The 16,086-nt window shown below is 36.4% G+C and overlaps 4 pseudogenes; 2 read left to right on the forward strand and 2 right to left on the reverse strand.

Annotated features, from left to right (window-relative positions):
* Positions 1–815: 815 nt before the first annotated feature.
* LOC120185102 lies at positions 816–2,006 on the forward strand (annotated as a pseudogene).
* Positions 2,007–3,158: 1,152 nt separating this feature from the next.
* On the forward strand, positions 3,159–5,276 carry LOC120185103 (annotated as a pseudogene).
* A 611-nt stretch (positions 5,277–5,887) lies between these two features.
* Positions 5,888–6,854, reverse strand: LOC120185104 (annotated as a pseudogene).
* Positions 6,855–10,691: 3,837 nt separating this feature from the next.
* On the reverse strand, positions 10,692–11,688 carry LOC120184991 (annotated as a pseudogene).
* Between the last annotated feature and the right edge of the window lie 4,398 nt (positions 11,689–16,086).

Consider the following 16,086-nt stretch of genomic DNA (forward strand, 5'->3'; position numbering starts at 1 on the left):
TTTTTCAAATCATACATAACGTTTAGTTTTTGTTTCAGCTTAATACTCCGTCGTTAAAAACTTAATTGGTGGCCTTATTGACTGTCGCATTGTCGGCCGATGAAGGCCAAACTTTCCATCCCACACCTTTTCGACCACCTGAACATGATTTAGGCCTTCGTTTCACCTACAAATGCATGAATCTCCTCAAATTGACTTCTTCATCCTCCGATCTTGACGTCTGAAGGGGTATTTTTGGGTAAATTACATGTTTAGTACCTAAAGTATTCATTTTGTTCGTTTTAGTACTTAAATTTTTAATTTTTTCAAATCATACATAACATTTAGTTTTTGTTTCAGCTTAATACTCCGTCGTTAAAAACTTAATGGTGGCCTTATCGACTGTCGCATTTGTCGGCCGATGAAGGCCAAACTTTCCATCCCACACCTTTTCGACCACCTGAACATGATTTAGGCCTTCGTTTCACCTACAAATGCATGAATCTCCCCAAATTGACTTCTTCATCCTCCGATCTTGACATCTGAAGGGGTATTTAAGTGTTCGTGTCAAAGAGTGTTTCTCGAATAAATATCCTTGTAATCACCAAAAAAAAAAAAAGGAATGTTTCATGTTTAGAAATTCTATGCCCTGGAATCCTGAAATCTTTGATCGTTGTATATTTAATCTCTTTACTGCTGGCAAACCATGTATTGTATGTTCTTGCAAGATTTGCAGGTTCTTTCCTTAAATTCCAGGCTAATCACAGATTCTAACATGGGATTTTTTTTTTTTGTAAAGATGCAGAGAATTGATCTTAAAAGAAACTGGCAGAATAATGGAGAAAAAGGAAATGGAAGAAGCAGAAGTTGAACTGGTGTTCCCACCTTCTGCAACTTTAACCATTGGAATAGCTATCAATGGGAGTAGAGAAAGCAAGTATGTGATTAAATGGGCCTTGGAGAAATTCATTCCCAAAGGAAACACTGTGTTTAAGTCGTTACATGTTCGTGCAAGGATCACTGTCGTTCCTACACCGAGTATGTTTCTGCCATAGCGTCGTCAATGGTCATCGTGCTTCATCATCTAATCTGGTTTTCGAACTGATTAAATTCTTTCTGTCAATACCATTTCCTCGGTTGAATTCTCTCAGTGAACGTCGGCTAGAGGAAGCAATGAAGTTTAAGGAGGTAAGTTCTGAGGAGGAGAAAGCTAAAGAATTAGCTAGACAAGAGAAGGAGAAGTCTGAAGCTGCAAGAAGAGAGGCAGAGCATGTGAAGGAGTGCCAATCGAGAGGCTTCACTGAGGCGAGAGGCCGAGATGAAAGCCTATAACGAGGCTAAAGAAAGAAAGCTTGAGATTCCTCACAGGTCCCATACAGCAATACCAAACGTTCGAATGGAAGAGATTGTGTCAGCTACATCCTCATTTGCTTCTCCTTCTCGGTGCTTGTCCCGAACATGGTTGCCTAGTTTACGAGTACATGGAAACGGTAGCTTGGAGGACAGATTGCTCCGGAAGAACAATACCCACCAATCCTCGGTTCGAGAGATACAGAATGCTTGGGAATAGGCTCAGCTCGTGTCTTCTCGCAACTCAAAGCCCGAACCAATCATCATCGTGACCTGAAGCCTGCAACATTTTACTCGATCATAACTTTGTGAGCAAGATCGTTGATGTCGGACTTTCCATGATGATAAGTGCAGATTCTTGCTCTACATCCACCATGTACAAGGACACAACACCTGTCGGAACACTCCGCTATATCGATCCCGAGGATCAAAGAACCGGGTTGATATCGACGAAACCAACATTTATGCCTTTGGGATATATATTGCAGTTGCTAACTGCAAAACCGGCAATAGCACTAGCTCATGTGGTGGAAACAGCAATCGATAGCGACAACTTAACGGGAAATGGCCTGCTGAAGAAACAAAGGAATTAGCTAGACTGGGACTGGCTTGCCGAGCTTCGGCGTAAACACAGACCCGGTTTGAAAGTCCAGATTTGTGATCGGTTTAAGTTTTAATTTAATGTTGATGTGATGTGACACTATAAGATATCATGACGTTATTGAAAAAATTTAAAATATCACATCAGTAGTTCTATTAATTTTAATTGTGGGTATCAATTAAAATCTAAATTAAATGTTAAGTATGATTGAAAAAAAATAAAGTTTAATACTAAAACGGAAAAAAGTAATGATTAGATACTAAACTTATAATTTACCTAAAAACACACCTAAAACAATTAAGGTATAATAACAAAATTAACCCAACATTTTGCACAAATGATTATTTGCCCTTTATCCTTTTTGGATCATTTTAGACTAACATTTTATTTTTGAGTAAATATCCCTAATAAATTATTAATTGATTAACTGTCATATTTCATACGGATGTAGTAACTCATATGTGATGTCACTTCAGCAAAAAAAAATATTTTAGAATAAAATAATTACATATTCACTTATAAAAATATTTAAAAATATTTTTTATCATGTGTCATCACACGTGGATCTATCACATTAATATGAATCATTTATCGTTAGGTAACTAACGATTTCCATCCACCCGAACGAACAATAATTCATTAAAGTGGGGATTAAATATTTTTTATTTTTTTTTCAAAAAACACATATTTCTATATTGATAATATTTTAAAATAATTTTATTAAAATAATTTTATTATTACGCCTAATTAAATTAATAAATAATTACCTAAAGTTTCAAAGTCCAGGACGGTCAATTTTATAATCAATTAAATTTGAATTCTTTAAGCTCCGCCACATCACAGGATCCAATCAAATTACACCCACGTCACCAGAGCCCACCGACCAAATGGACCCGCATGGCACATGCCGTCCCATTTAAATGTACCAAAAAGTAAAGCCGACGCTAACCCATTTCGTCGCTATAAAGTAAAACCTATAATCGCATTGCATTGCCTTCATTTCTCTCTTCTTGTTCGAAGGTTCTGTTATCTCTCCGAACTCCAAAGAAACGAACTTTTCCTTTTGATTTCCCAATTCAAAAGCACACCCAGATTTTGTCTTCTCTTCAATCCATCGTTTTTCATGATGTTCTTCTTAAAACTTTTCCTCTTCTTTTCATTCTTCTCCCCACTTTCTCTCACGAATCCGCCTTCAACCCATCTTCTCCCAGGCCGCTAATCATAATGAACCCGGAAGATAATATCGAGCCCAGTTCCGAGAATTCGACGAAGAGATCAGTTGCAGTGTACGAGCTGGAGATTTGCGTGGAAGCCAACAATTTGTGTCCTTGGAACGATTCCCGAGGAATGTCTGGGTTATGTCGAAGACTACATGACTGGTCGTGGCTATAAAGTTGATCTCGAAAGGGTTTCCAATGAGGCTGGTGTTTACGCCATGAGCCTGCAGCTGAGTGGAGACGGCAAAGAGTTTGGGTTTTTGATATTGATGAGACTCTGTTGTCCAACCTTCCTTACTACGTGAGCATGGTTATGGTAAGATTTTGATTTGGTCGTTTCCTTTCTTCTCCAATTTTCTTGAACTTGTTTGGTTGCTAAGAAACTGGTAATCTGGTCAGCTGAGTTGGAGACGGCAAGATGTTTGGGTTTTTGATATGATGAGACTCTGTTGTCCAACCTTCCTTACTACGTTGAGCATGGTTATGGGTAAGATTTTGATTTGGTCGTTTCCTTTTCTTCTCCAATTTTCTTGAACTTGTTTGGTTGCTAAGAAACTGGTAATCTGGTGCAAAAAGTAGGGGAAAAACGAATTTTGGTGATTGTTTTTATTAGGTGTACATATTTCGGATATAAGATATATTCTATCCGAAAATTTAGATATTTAAAATAGTTTTTCTCATAGGACTTTGGGAATTTAGCGGCTGACTCTAACATGCTCGAATATACGATTTTTGTTAAATTACGAAATTTCTTTAAGAATAACTTATGAAAAAATAATAGAGATCGAAATGATCATTTTGATAATTTTGAAACTATTTTTACATTAGGTCAATCGAAATTCTGGGCCGCCCTCGGTCTATCCATTCTCCTTTTGAATGTTGGTGTTGTGTTTATGTGAGTCTAAATGCTTAATTTCTAATGTGGGGGGTTTCATTGACAAATTGCAGCTTGGAGATATTTGATCCTATAGAATTTGATAAGTGGGTTTCAGAGGGGAATGGCAACCAGCAATAGAACCCAGCCTCAAACTTTATGACAAGATTCTAGATTTGGGGTTCAAAGTTTTCTACTAACCGGTCGAAGTGAACGGCACAGATCGATTACGATCGAGAATTTGACGAAATCAGGGTTTCGAACCTGGGACAAGCTTATATTAAGGTGGACATCTCTGACCTCTTTTACTTGATTACTTATGGATTCTTTTAGGTGGCTTGTTGGACTGCAATGGCGTTTCTTCGTTCTGGTTTCCATGGATTTCGATGCTAGTTTTCGATGCTATGTCATGCGTTGAATTTGTCGACATTTGGCTTTATGTCTATCACAGGCTTCACTGTCAAACATGAATACATGTTTTTTTTTTTCAAGTTTCAGCAATGGAATCGAAGAAAAGGTTTTGATGTTGCTAAACCTGTTGGACTGCAATGGTGTTATTCTAGAGTTCTAATTGTTTTCTTTGATACTATGTTATGCTTTAAAATATGCTCTCATGCCTTACTGCACATAGTGAAATCATGGTAGAAATTCGGGTTTAGTTTTAGCTATCACAGCCTTCACCGTCGAGTATGAATGCGTATTCTTTTTCGAGTTTTTGCAATGGAATTCAAAGTAGTTTTATGTTTGAATGATGGTTGAAGTTTCATTCTCAGCTTACTTTTCATTTCATGAAGCAGTCTTCTGTATTTTTCCTTCTATGAAGGCTTTATTTATCCTTCAGGCGCTGCAATTACCAATGTTAATCGCAAACTAATCCTGATATCGTTCTACGCAGAGACCCGAACACCATGGCAAGCTAGCAACCGTGTTTTAAGTCGGAGAAAAGGAGTGAGATGGTAGAAGCAGGATATAGGATTCTGGGAAAACTCTGGGGATCAATGGAGCGATCTACTGGGCACCGCCCAATCGATTCGATCATTCAAGTTACCGAATCCTATGTACTACATTCTCTAGCAGACCCTTTTGCAATTGTTTTCAGTAAAACAATGCCTGCATGATTCTGGTCTACACAGAAGGGTATCATAGTGTTGTAGCCTGTAAATACATTCAAACCTGCAATTGTTATCAGATCCAACAATTGTACCATAAGAGACTAAAGTTTGAGAATTGATAACAAAAAGAAAACGTGAATGATTAGCATGATATTATACCATTTTATTATGGTTGTTTGATCTTGAAGTCGAATGATGGGGCATGAAGCCCTTAATTCCCTGTGCCCTTACAAGCATATCAGTTTAGCATGAGCCACAATTATTTCTTTCTACCTTTCGTAGGATCCGGTGACCTACTTCCAATGGGGGTGAACATGAAGTTCCCGGAAAACATGGCTGATTTATCTGTGCATATTAGATGTCAAACTTCAGGTTAAGCTTAAAGGATTCAACATCATAAACTCGGATCCATCTGTTGGACAGACAGAGCATAACCTACCAGTTAATGAGAGGCAACTGACTTCACGACGAACATACCTTTCCATTACCTGCAGAGAAAAGCGTAAAGACTCGGTCGTACAGTGACCATTAAACTCAACACAAACTTATGGTGTTCACACTGTACATCAGGTTATGAGCACAATCATTCTTCTCCAACAGGTTGAAAGATGGAGACATCGGCATTTCAAAATGGAACTAAAGAAAATACCTTGGAAATAAAATGAATCAACACCACATCCTACGCGACGGTTAATTATAACGGCATAACCAAGATAAGAACATGCCAGGACTGCACGTAATGCAGCAGCAGCTGCTAGGATGTACCATCATCAGAAAAGATATTCCTGAAATTTTTTCAAACCAATGTTAAACATGAGCAAGTTCATTGCCCAAGATGTCTACCAAAATGGTGACGATGCATAGCATCGGGTTTAAATAGCCTCGGATAACGGCTACAACTTTATTGAACCAGACAAACTTAACCAAGAGGGCAAGTTTGTTCTTGCATCACAATTTAATGGCCATCATACAGATTTTAGGCAAAGGCAAATCAAATCACCGAGTTTCAGTTTATCAAATGACATCCAATTAAAATAGTTCCAAATAGTAGGCGAGCAATTATTAAACAAAACTAATCTTCCTTGCAAGGGCATAGAATAAATAGAGAAGCTGCAATGACGACAACCACGAATGCCTGGAACAAGTTCTGATGAAGTACTTACCTCCATATAACCTCTCTTAGCTCCTCCTTTGTCGCCTCTGGCAGCGAGGGAGCGTCATAAGCAACAATATTTCCATAGAAAATCTTCTCCAATTCTTTCATCCATTTCGTCAAAAGCAAGTTCACCTTCCATTTCAATGATAAAAGACTAGCTTCAAAGAACTATTCGATTTCTCGCATTCTCATTCGCAGACTACTTACCCCAGCTTTAGATACTCTGAGACGTACTGTCCTAATTCAACACCCTCTTTTCCTTCGGCTTTCAATCGGCGTAAACAGAGCCACATGTGAAGTACAAGCAGAGAAAACGTAGTATGGAACGTCTTCACCAAGTTAAATACTGCACAACAAAGACACCAATCATGAAGGCAATGGTACTGCCAACAAAGGGAAGACCTGAAATATAAACGCAGCGAGAGACCTTCATACGCTTGCTTTGTTTACTATAGAAAAGCAACATCTTGAGAACAATACGCTTAAGAACTTCATACTTTGGGTGTTCCACTCAAAGGGGGGAGTCTGGGGGTAATGCCAATGAACTAGGCTTAGACCTAAACATTTATCCAAATTTACCTACTCAAAATAAAAACCCAGATCAACAGCAACACCAAAACAAGATTATTCGTAAAATCTATTGGGGTTTCATTTTCTTTTAATGAAAATGAATTAAAGATGGTTTGGTAGGCGAAGATTTGTCGATGGAATCAGCAGCTGCATAGTTTCGGCGACGAATCATGCTAAATTCTTTGCCTGATTCAAAGGAGGTGAATGATCGTAGCCTTGAGAGATGGGTTAAAGCTCTGCTCCATCGAGGTAGCATCTTCTCTGAGAAACAAAATCAGATTTTGTTTACGATTCAATGGAGAAGTGAAGGAATTGCTTCAGCTTTCAAAGCCCTAAACCCCGCTTCAACCAACACTCCAAGTCCAAAACGATGGAAGGGAAAACCAGTTAAGTGACATGTCTTCAGAGGTATTCACGAAGGCTTTCGCCACTCATGCTCCATCTCCTTCACAATGTCTTGAGCCAACGATTTCCGGCAGCTCCACATCCTCCAGCAATTCGCCCAGGAACGGAATGCTCTCCGGTAGCAGTACCAAGTATTCTTCTTTTAAATTGTCCAGAAACGCTTCACTATTCTCAACCCCAACACTCGAGCACGTATCTTCTCGCTCCGCGTTTGCATCAACACCTGCAGTATTTTAGCATACACAAGAAGTTTGGCGAATTAGGATAGAGTTTGATGCAACCATCGGAAAGAAGGCGATATCATGTCAAAAAGGGAAGAAGAAACCCACTCGTGGTTCAGAGGCTTCCTAGTAGGTCGGTTCCAGCGGCGACAGCCATCTGACCTATACACAAACTAACAGTCATCTACTTCCTCACAGACGGACATCAGGATGCTCATCGATAGAAGTCGGTGGCTCTGTGACAAGCTGAGAAACAATGGGTTTCAATAAAACCTGCATATGAATTCAGGAACGTTTCATCAGTTTAAGGCAATATCAGAAACATGACAGCTATACATGAACCAAACGAATTATGGTAGTATTCATTCAACAGCCGAAGACTTACAGGGAAGCTCAGCCAGCCAGGCCTTTAGTCCAAGAACATTAACCAATGTACCAGTTGTTTTAAGGCAGCTGGAAGAGAATCCATATTTCTGAACTAATTCCTTTTGTAGCTGATGCAAGGCACATGCCAAAGACTGAATGATTAGAAGAAAATCTCTGCCTGAATATCCAGTGTTGAAAGTGCAGCAGTTTCAATGAAGCATTTGATTCATCTATAGAACCATCAAACTATCTGAACAATGTCTGCACACATCTTCTGAAAAGATCTGAGTGAAATATCATCCAAATGGAGCTCATTGCTATTTGAATTTGGAGCCAGTTCTCTTTTCTCCTTGCGTTTGACTTAACAATGTCTCAAGGGCCTGTTTGCCTCCACTCTTGTCCTCGTGGCTAGTGCAATTTTATTTGATCAGTCATTTTTGTAGTTGAACTAATCCTAGCTAAAAGACATGGGAGTTTTGCATGCTAGTTTTACCACAAGAAAATTCTTGGTATGAATATTCTGCAAATAATTAGGCATACTATGGTTAGTGCTGCAATTACTTGATATGGTATGCACTTGATTATGTGCTCCCCTCATGAAATTAGATTCTTCTGTCTCTTTAATTATCCTGAGTACTCTTCTTGCTCAAAGCGCCGTTCACGGGGCCATGGCCGGATATACAGGGTTCACAGTTGGACCTGTAAACTGCAGACATGCCTATATTCCAATTTCTGTAAGCTCTAGGTCTTGCACTGCTTGATATCTAATTGCGTTTACCTTTTGAATTAATCAAGTTTCTGTAGTATATTCGAGTCGATCTCTGACTTGGAATTGCGCTTTACGGTGTTTCTGTTTCAGCATGTTACTGAGACTCAAAACACCGTGAAGATACAATCGACATCGACTTGATCAACAACATGAAGATTACATCTATTTAGATTCGATCGACGGATGCTCTGACCGAACACGTCATTGTTTTCCACTGCAAACTCGGCAGGAAGGATCGATCTTAGACGACCTCTTATCTGGTAAATCCTTTTCCTTTAGCCTGCACTCTTTTCTGGTAGATTTACCTCCTGCCATTTAGCTCATACTTGGTTGCTACATGTTTGTTCTCCATTCGGACTGTGTCATCATGATTCATGCACGCTGCCAATATATCGTAAACTTTACTTATAACTAGGAATGGGCATGGTTTGGGTTGGGTTGGGTTGGGTCGGATTTTTGGTCCACCGACCCGACTCGAGAACAAGAAGTCCTCCATCCGAGACTCGACCCGACCCGATCAAAACAAGTTTTCACCTGACCCGAATCCGACCCGATATGTAATTTAAAAACTCGACCTTAAATAATAAAAAAATTATTCAATAAAAACCGGAACTTAATTGAAAAAAATAATATATAGAGAGGTATTATTGTAATTATTTCTAAATATTTAAAGTAAAATTATATATTTTTCCGGGTCAGGTCGAGTATTTTTCACTCTAAACCCGAACCCGACCCGACCCGAACATCACATTAAAAAAACTGATCCGAACCCGAATTTTTTTTAAAAAAAAAATATGACCTGATCGGGTCGGGTCCGGATCTCATGCTCATCACTACTCATAACTCTTATATAAAAAATAAAATTAACATTACTCTAAAAAAGTGTTGACACTATAATTAACAAGTTTGATTGGTTGGTCAAGTTGCTCGTCTTTATTTCGTTGTATTCTTTTAGATTATGAATTCTAGACCCGTAGTAGTGCTCTCCTTCCTTCCCTTAGTTCTGCCATATATATATATATATATATATATATATATATATATATATAGAGAGAGAGAGGGGGAGGGAGGGAGGGAGGGAGGGAGGGAGGGAGGAGGGGGAGAGAGGGAGAGGGAGAGGGAGGAGGGAGGGAGGGAGGGGGAGGGAGGGAGAGAGAGGGAGAGAGAGAGAGAGAGAGGAGGGAGAGAGGAGAGAGAGAGAGAGAGAGAGAGAGGGGAGAGAGAGAGGGAGAGAGAGAGGGGATAGAGAGAGAGAGAGAGGAGAGAGAGAGAGAGAGAGAGGAGAGGGGTTGTCCACTCTCAACCACATATAGTTCTGCCTGCCAATGCATTAAGCTCTTGTTGAAATGTTATGTTACTTATTTTTTGTCCAGTCATAAAAAATATTATAAAAGTACAAAAATGGTTATGTTATTATTTTAATAAGGATAAAATAATTTTTTTTCTTCAATTTTTTTGAAAAAAAATAATTAATGTCAACTTAATAGTGTCAATATAATTTTGTCTCAATTCAAAAAAAATAAAAAAAATAAGAGCTAAAAAGATACAATATAAACTTTAAGGGTTTAATGATTAAACTAATAAATTGGGAGGTCAAAAGGTTCATTTTTATTAGGAGTAATCATTTGATCGAGTCGATAAAAAATTTTGGAGTTATCTAAATTGATGAGTCTTATTTTATAAGTCGAAATTGACTTGAACTTTTTTTGAGTCAAGTTTATAAAATTTGAGTTAAGTCGAGTCGAGTTGAATTTTTGACTTTATGTTTAAATTTAATTGTAAACATTTATAATATTATGATATTATTTAATTCATATTAAATTATTTTTATAAACATATACCATATATATTATTCATATTTATTTCATATGTAATATACATATATCATATAGAGTTGAGGGATCCGATTCAAACTTGAAATCTCAAACTTAAAAACAATCCATTACCTATTGAAAATTTTAAGTTATTCGAGATATTATTCGATTTTTTCGAGTTGTATTTTACAATTCGATTTGAACTTAAAAAATTTTTCAAGTCGAGTCGAGTTTATGAAATTACAACTTGAAGTCAATTTAGATAATAACACTTTCTTTCGAACAATAATTTCATTAATAAATAAAAAAATAAATGCAATTTTAATTCCACAAAAGGATAATGATTTATCCTTTAGCATTCCTTCTGAACCCTGAACTCTATCTACGTACACCAATAAACAATCCAAAACAGTTCCTTCTTCACGGTGGATTATTTCAGCCGGCCACCTCAGCAAACCTTTCCTGATTTAGTAAACGTCTAAATGATGGCAAGCCGGAAATAATGCCAAACGGAGATAAAGGTGATAACGGAGGATGCTGAATACCCCCTCCATCTCATTCACCATCCAAAACCCCTCCAGTTCGACGGCGTTAAACACACCCCCGACGCCTTCACACTTCCGTCTCCTTCTCCGACTTCACTGCTTTACGCTCCACGCTCTTCTCTGGTTCTCTTCTTCTTCTTCCTCCTCCTCCTCCCTTTGTCTTTTCTTTGAAAAACGAGTTATCAACTGAGTTAGATATCCCTGCCTCGAGAGGGAAGTTCAATATGGCTTTGCATCCACGTAGCTTAAAGGCAGCTCTATCATAAGCTCTGGCAGCTTCAACGGCGGTTTCGAATGTTCCAAGCCAAACCCTGGAGCCTTTCCTAATCCTGTTAGGGTCTCTGATTTCGGCGGCGAACTTGCCCCACGGCCGCCTCCTCACGCCCCTGTAATGCCTTTCCTCGTCCGCCGTGAATTTAACCTGTTTGGGCTGTGGTGGGATGGTGACGTTGATAGAAGGACGGCGGTGGCTCAGAGAAGACGACGGTTTCTGGGGTTCCATGGAAGCAAAATCAGCGAGGAGGTGTTGCCTGATGAGTTCCAAGGCGGATGTTTCTTCGTGAGAAGCCATTGATGAATTGAGTGGAAAAGAAAGAGAGCGGCATATAAAGAGGAAGAAGATGACAAGGTGATGGGCAGACGAGCTTCCAGGATACACACCGGAAGTATCCATGAAAACTGGTTACGTTTGCTTCAAGGATCTTTAATACCTTCCTACAGGGTCCCATGCTTTTACTTCCATGCCTACATTTCAAGGCTTTGATTGCAACCTTTATAACAAGTAGGAAGGTTCAAGAATATCCGATTCGATCCGATCCGGTGGATTCAATCTGTCGACCCGTAAACTCGATTAAAAAATATCGAGTATTTATTTTAAAAATATCTTAAAATTTTAATTATACTTATCTTTAAAAATATTTATAGATCGAACACTTTATAAAAAATAATAAATATTAATGACACAAACTTTTTATATGCAATCGAGTACAAATAAAATCTTAAATGAGCATAACTAAACCAAAGAAATTTGGACTTGTGCACCCTAAACATAACATGGATCTATTATGATGTTTATTACGCTCTTGTAAAAATAATCAGTTTGATGATCGAAATAGAAAATAAATAATAAGTTAGTGATTGTTGATGTAGTTTGCCCTATATATTAATCTAAAAAACTCGACCCCTTCTGATTGGGTCGGATTCTTTTAAGAAAAAATCGACTTTGGATTGGGACGGGTCGAGGCTTTTAGAAAATATATTCGGGTCGGGTTCAGGTTTAGGATGAAAAATATTCGATCTGATTCGGACTCAAATAATAATATAGAGTTATCTTATATATTTAGGGATAATTGCAATAATAAATCTCTAGATATTATTTTTTTCAATTAGATCATATTTTTATTGAATAAAAATAATATTTTTTTAGATCGGGTCGAATTCGAGTTTTATCTCAAAAGGTCAAATCAAGTTCCGAATATATGAAGTCACTCCTAAATTCGAAGCGAGTTAGATTTTAAGTGAAAGATATATATTTTCTAATTAGATCAAATTGATTAAAAATCTGACCCGACTCAACCATGCTCGCTCATCCCTACGTGGATGTACTTTCAAAAACTGTTGGATAACATGTATATTTTACCAAACAAATGTTGAAATATTACCCTCCACCACCCATCCATCAAGACTTTGCCTTTTCAATGTTTGTAGAATTTTAAATACCAAGTTTTAAAATGTAATTATAAATTATAAATTAGTTAATTGCATTGTATGTCTTCAAAGTATGATACTCATTTTAATTTAGTCTCTAAACTTTTAAATATTTCAATTTCATCCCTAAATTGTGACTACCATTCTAAATTAGTCCTCAAACTTTTGAACATTCCAATTTCATTATAAACTATATGTATATACCAATCACATTCCTTGTTAATGAAATCGTTAGGACAAGTTATATTATTACACTTTTTTTTTTTTTAAATGTTAAATTATGGTTGAAAATAATTACACATTTGGATGAATTTGAGGATGAAACTAAAATATTCAAAAGTTTGGAGACTAATTTAGAAAGAGGGCCATAGTTTAGGGATTAAATTAAAATATTCAAAAGTTTAAAGATTAGTTTATAACAAAAGTAATAGTTTGGAGATGAAATTAAAATATTTAAAAGTTTAAAGATCATTTTAAAATAAAGGGTATAATTTAAGGACATAAGAATGCAATTAACTCATTGTAAATTGGATGATAAATATCAAGGAATATCAATAAATATCAAGACTAAACCAAGGGAGCTTTCCCAAGCAACCTCCAATATTTCTCTCACCAAAAAACTTAAATTGAGAGACATTCATCAGCATTAGGGATGTCAATTTCATCCTCATCCGACGGGTTCTGACTCGATTGGGTTGGATTTGTTTTTTAAAATTTTAGATTGAGATTAGTCGGATTCGATTAGAGGGTAAAAAAATTTTGACCTCATAATAATATGTAATCTTTTTTAAAAATTATTATTATTTAATTAAATCTTTAATTTATACCGAATAAGGTCTGATTTATACTCTAAATAATCAAGTAGAGTCGAAGACGAGTGTATAATATATATTTTTTGGGTCGGATATATGATATAAAATTTTTAGGTCGAGCCGAATTTGTGTTTAAGGTGCATATTTTCTGATCAGATCGGATTGATCAAAAACCCGACCCTAACCCGACTCGTGGTCATCCCTAATCAACACACCCACAAAACACACATTGCGAATCCATTTGAATGCCTCATTTAGTCATTTACTTTGGGTAAATTATACGTTTAATATCTCAATTATCACTTTATTCAGTTTTAATCACCCAACTATTTTTCTCTCAAAATCATAACTAACGTAACATTTTGATTTCATTTTGATCACTCATCATTACAAGATTAATAGAACTGCTGATATGATATTTTTTTTTTCATTTTTCAATGATGAAGTGACATTATCGTATGGTGACAAGTCAATATTATCATTAATTTTTTAACAACGGGTGATCAAAATGAAACCAAAACTAAACGTTATGGCGTGATTTTAAAAGAAATAGTTGAATGACCAAAACAGAACAAAAGTGATAGTTGGGGTACTAAACGTGTAGTTTACCCTTCTACTTTTAGTAGGAAGCCTATACCACGGGACAACAACAACATATTGAGGGATTGGAGGACTTCCCTACACCACTTTGAGCCAATTTACCTTCTCTTGCTTCTATCTAAGCCCCATTTCCTGCTTATACCTCCCAAAGTTTTAAAATCAAAGAGCACCTGAATGGTGTTAATTTTTGTGGGAATTACACAAAATGGTCCCCCAACTACATGTCATTGTTTTGTCGAGTCCCATGACTATCAAAAGTTACAAGATGATCCCTCAATTATAGCTCGTTATTTTGTTGAGTCTCTTGACTATTAAAAGTTACAAAATCATCACCCAACTATTCATATATTCTAAACTCGTTCTTTTTTTTGTTAAAAATTGACGACGCTCTGAGCTAGACATTAACTTGTTAATTGGGATAAGATGAAATATGTTCCCAAAATCTCAAACAATTATGCAACTCAAACAGTTCTGAGATCATATTTTTTAATAAAAAATTGACGAGTTTAGAATGTATGAATAGTCGGGTGACCATTTTATAGCTTTTAATGGCTGAGAGACTCAATAAAACAACGTCATATAATCAGATAATCATTTTATAATTTTTAATAATAAGAATACTCAACAAAGTAGCACCCTATAATCGGGGACTATTTATGTACTTTACCTTTATTTTTTTTGTCTACCAGTAACCTTTTATGAAAAAACCAGAAGTTCAAACAACAAAAACTCAGCAATAGAACTTGGAAACTGTGACAAGCAAACAGAGTTTATCAAAATTCTATCAACTTCAAGGTAGAGAGGTTTTTGACCTTTGGTTACACCAAGTAAATAGGGAACCAATGTAAGGATGGTCTATGACTTCAATAGTTGCTTGGCAAGTCAAAAATTCCTGCATAGGGTCAGTGAGATTGGTTGCCATTGTAGTAACTTCCCTTTGGGATCATTGTAGATGATAGATTTAAATTGCAGTTGCAGTCGTAATTTTAGTTGTGTTTATTGTGATTATAAACATAGCAAATGTTATTACGGTAATTACAGGTATCACAGACATACAATAATGATTTTGGACGATACCGCTAGTAATATATAACATGTGTGATTATAATAGTAGACCACTATTTAAATCTCTGTTATAAACTACAGAGAGATAAAACTTTCCATCACTAGATTGAACTAAACATGTTAAGAACCATATCAGTAACAACAATCTTGTTCAACTGCCAACAACCTCTCCTTAAAATTCAAATTCTTCTGTTTGCCTCAAAAGAGCATTTTTCAAATGATTCCATCTTATAGGGTGTTGTTTTGTTGAGCCTCCGACTATTAAAAGTTACAAAGAAATCACTCGTTTATTCATGTGTTTCAAACTCGTCCTTTTATGTTAAAAATTGATGGTAATTAGAATTGGTCGTTAACCTGTTGAGTAGGAGATGATAAAATATGATCTCAAAATCTAAAATGACTATCATATCACAGTCAGGATGTTAATGTGCAACTCAAACATCCATCAATTTTTAATAAAAAATGACAAGTTTGGAACATATGAATAGTCAAATGACATTTTTATAACTCTTAATAGTCAATAGACTCAAAAAATAACACCTTATAATTAGGGGACCATTTGTGCATTTTACCCTAATTCATATTTCATTTTTAAAAAAAACACAAATTTTCAATTTGTAGCTTACTCACCCTCTCCAATACTTTTTTTTAAGAGGGTCATTAAGCTCTCTTATGTTCAATTTAGAGCAGATACTACTTTGTAAATCATTTCGAAAAATGTACAAATCAAGCACCCTCTGTAGTAAAGGAATTATTGTTATTCCTTAAGGACTTGAGTTCGAGCACCATAGATGCCAAGGGCGTGAACATTCATTATCGAAAAGTTAAGAGTTTTTTTTAACAGATACTACCCTATATTTAATAATAATAATAATAATAATAATAATAATAATAATAATAATAAAAGCTAGCTTTAGGCTTCT

The sequence above is a fragment of the Hibiscus syriacus genome, unplaced genomic scaffold (assembly GCF_006381635.1).
Source record: "Hibiscus syriacus cultivar Baekdansim isolate YM2019G1 unplaced genomic scaffold, ASM638163v2 tig00112988_pilon, whole genome shotgun sequence".
Classification (NCBI taxonomy): domain Eukaryota; kingdom Viridiplantae; phylum Streptophyta; class Magnoliopsida; order Malvales; family Malvaceae; genus Hibiscus; species Hibiscus syriacus.